The 3,863-nt window shown below is 40.2% G+C and overlaps 1 pseudogene; it reads right to left on the bottom strand.

The window, feature by feature from the left end:
- Positions 1-1,594: 1,594 nt before the first annotated feature.
- On the bottom strand, positions 1,595-2,558 carry LOC118883332 (annotated as a pseudogene).
- Positions 2,559-3,863: the final 1,305 nt, after the last annotated feature.

Below are 3,863 nucleotides of genomic sequence, written 5' to 3'. Positions count from 1 at the left end.
TTTCACTTTTTACATTTAAATCTTTGATCCATCTGCACTTTGTTCTGGTGCACCATTTATTGTTCATTTACTGTGTGTGCCAGACATGGTGTTCAGCATTTTACATACATTATCTTATTTAATAATCAGAATTATGGCAACCTCTATTTTACTAATAAAGACATTGAAGCTTAGAAACGCAAACTCAGCCAAGATCTTACATCTAGTGAGTGTCATAATAGAACTCAAGTTAGCCTGAGTTCAATTTTTATGCTTTTCACTATAATATTTATAAAAGTAGCATTCTATGTTGTTTGGAAATCCCCAACTTCATGGCTGCTATTTTAGAAAAAATAGTTGATGAGTATGTGGTGACAACTAACCATTCCATGAGATGTAAAGAACCAGGAAGATGCATTGAGGAGGGGCTACTAGATGTCAATTAGCCAAAGTCGTTCTCCAGCTGGGCAACTGACTCATGCCCCAGACTGGAAGCTGATGATTCAAATACTTCTCCCAGCAAAATTATGGATGATTCGATTACATTACACCAGAGTAAACAGAACTGTGACTATTAAATCTTTGAATGTAAGAGTCTCTTGAACCTCCTTTGTCATGGAACAGCATAGATTCCAAAGTTTGGATTGGGTTCAGCCTGCAAGCAGAGCATAATTATTGGATTTGATTGATTCTTAGATACACATCTTTTCACATTTAACATCTCTGAGATTAGGATGCCTCTTCTGATCAGTGGTGTCTTGTAATTGTTGTTGGCCAGGGGACAGACAAGACGTAGCAGTGGCCGCCTGCATTTGTGCCAACCTGCTTTATATTTCTCATGGTACAAATGGACAACAGCAACTCATCAACTTTTCATTCAACGAACCATTTAAGGACCATTTCAGGAAGGAATATAATCTTGGTTGTTTTCTGGACTCTTCTGTTGACACCTTCTGAAAAGAATCAAGAAAGGAGCTGTATTAAAACTTGGGGTTAGGGGCTGGAGTCATTGGCTTGGGAAAAAAACATCCTCCAAAGACCTTTTTTTTAAAATAAATTTTATTCATTCATTTATTTTGGGCTGCGTTGGGTCTTTGCTGATGCTCGCAGCCTTTCTCTAGTTGGGGAGAGAGGGGGTCTTCGTTGCGGTGCACGGGCTTCTCATTGCTGTGGCTTCTCTTGTTGCGGAGCACAGGCTCTAGGCGCACAGGCTTCAGTAGTTGTGGCACGTGGGCTCAGTAGTTGTGGCACATGGGCTTAGTTGCTCCGCGGGATGTGGGATCTTCCTGGACCAGAGATCGAACCTGTGTCCCCTGCATTGGCAGGCGATTCTTAACCACTGTGCCACCAGGGAAGGCCCCAAAGAACTGTTTAAAGAAATCCTGCATAACTGACACCCCTGCTGGCACAGAGGGTGATTGTGTTTGGAAAAACAGGACATATATACCCAACTCTGAAGTGAAATGCATTTCGAAGACTGGACTCTGAATGAGAAGTCTGGGGAATACTTTAACCTATTTATTTCTCTTATGTGTTCCTTTCATATTATGCACAATTGATGTGATAAAATCTATGTCTATTAAACTTTTTTTAGTAATTAATTAAAATAGCTAACTTAAACATCAGCAATGGTGACTTCAACCTATACTCCTGGCTCTGTACTGATTGAAGTAATCTGTTGAACAATCTCAGAAGAGCTGTGCAAATCAATGATCACTTCTGGACTCTCATCTTTTGTTTGTTTGCTTGCTTGCTTGTTTTTGGCTGCATGGCTTGCGGGATCTTAGTTCCCCTACTACGGATTGAACCCGGGCCCTCAGCAGTGAAAGCATAGAGTCCTAACCACTGGACCGCCAAGGAATTCCCTGGACTCTCTTCTGAAAGCAATCCCAAGTCCTAAGACCTTCAGCACAAGGAATTTTTCTTGTAGTAATTCTCAGGGTCTTAGTGGAACACCAAGGCCTTTCACTTTGAGGTTCTTTTCCTTTGTGCCTCTAATAAAGATGCCCACACCTTCCGCAGGGGTTTCGTTTCCATTGCAGCTGGTTAATGCGACTCTGATTCTGTGAATCCCTCTCTTTGGCTCCGAGGATGTCTTTCCAGTATCCTTAAAAACTTCCTCACTAACTGTTCCTGCACACGAGCTAACAGCTGAGGGTCAGGAGGTGCCACAGTCACTGCATCTTCTTCAAAGAGCTAGTAAAGTTTAAAAACTTCCTTCAATCATTATAAAATAAAATGCTAAGTAATATGAAAGCATTGTGTCCTAGTTTAATTGATGCATTCCCTCCTCCTTTCTCAGTGGTACGAAACCACTGGTGCATCTTGCAATCAATGGCCTCTCAAATTAGATGAAATATGGTAGTTTCAGCTTGGGAGGGGTATGGGTCAGGGAGCCAGTGAGACAACGAAGTACATGAGGTCATTTTGTTGTCGTTGCATATTTATCATTTTGAACGTCTATAGGAGACTGACTGTATCAATAGATCTAATTAATCTCCTAGGTTTTGTCTTACGCACTTAAGCTGGGTGTTCCTGATCATACTTTCTTTTGTAATCAGCGTATAGGATTTTACCATGGTCCTTTAAAATTTTTGTCTTTTTGGCTCTGGTCTGTTGTTCTCATCTGCCAAGATCATTCTGGATCATTATTCTCTTATTTACAGTTTTAGCTATCCCTCCCTCTACCTTTATGCCATGTGTAAATTTGATAAGCCCAACCTCTATATTTTTATCCAAGTCACTAATAAAAATGTTGAGCAGTTCTGGGACAATTTTGTAGACCCATGGCAGCCATTAGTGATTCCCTCAGGTTGGCATGAACCACAGATTGACTCTTTCTGGACATGGCATTTTACCCAGCTGCAACTCCATGCATCTGAGATATAGTGCAGTTGGTAGGCACCCAAGCTTTGATCTCAGAGTTGATCCCTCAACCCTAGCTCCACCCTATCCTTGCCATATGACCCTGGGCAAGTTACCTGATGAATCTCTGCTTAGTTTCCTCATCTGTAAAATGGGACAATTCTTTTTACTTTATAGGAATGGGTAGATGTTTAAATTAATTAGTACTCACAAAACACTTAGTAGAGTTCTTGACATAAAGTAGGCTCTCAATAAATATTAATGGTTAATCCTATCAGTTTTCTCAGATTTCTGCATCTTGTTCAATACATATCATGAGACGCTTTGTCAAATGCCTAAGAAAAACTCAACATAAACTAACTTCATCATTCTGCTGTTCTAACAGACATATCAAAAAAATGAGATCAGTTTAGTATGCCGTTTTTATTTATAATTTATAATGACTATTTTCAACAAGGGTTTGTTGGAGCTTAAAATAAAAGACACGTATGGATTTATTTGTGATGACTCCAGGCTGACTATTAACGATCAACACTCTACTTTTAAGTGTTTCGGAACACTGGGAATCCATATACAGCTGACAATTCTGTATTTTATTGAATCTCCCCTTTTGCCATGTAATGACAACCAACATTTGCCTGTCTCCAGCTTCTAGGGATCGTGCCATTCCCATGATTTCTTAAAGGTTGATGTTGATGTTTGTATAATTGCATCTGCAGGTTATTTTATTATCCTGGATGTATTTCATAGGAGTTGCAGAATTAAATGCATTTGAAGCAGCTGGGACTCTCACCACCTTCTCATTTATCTTGGATTTCGTTGCCTTACAGCCCTTGTCATTCTGTCCTTAAGGGTAGTGGTTTTAAACCTTTAGAGTACATGTGAATCACTTGGAGGAGGGAGAGCTGTTAGAAATGCACATCTCCAACCTGCTTCCAAAGATTTAGGCTTAGCAGGTCTGAAATGGGGCCTGGGAATATACATTTTTACAAACACTCTAGGTGAGTTTCATGCACCAC

This window comes from Balaenoptera musculus, chromosome 17 (genome assembly GCF_009873245.2).
Source record: "Balaenoptera musculus isolate JJ_BM4_2016_0621 chromosome 17, mBalMus1.pri.v3, whole genome shotgun sequence".
Classification (NCBI taxonomy): domain Eukaryota; kingdom Metazoa; phylum Chordata; class Mammalia; order Artiodactyla; family Balaenopteridae; genus Balaenoptera; species Balaenoptera musculus.
The sequence above is the reverse complement of the archived record's forward strand: the minus strand, read 5'-3'. Positions and strand labels throughout refer to the sequence as shown.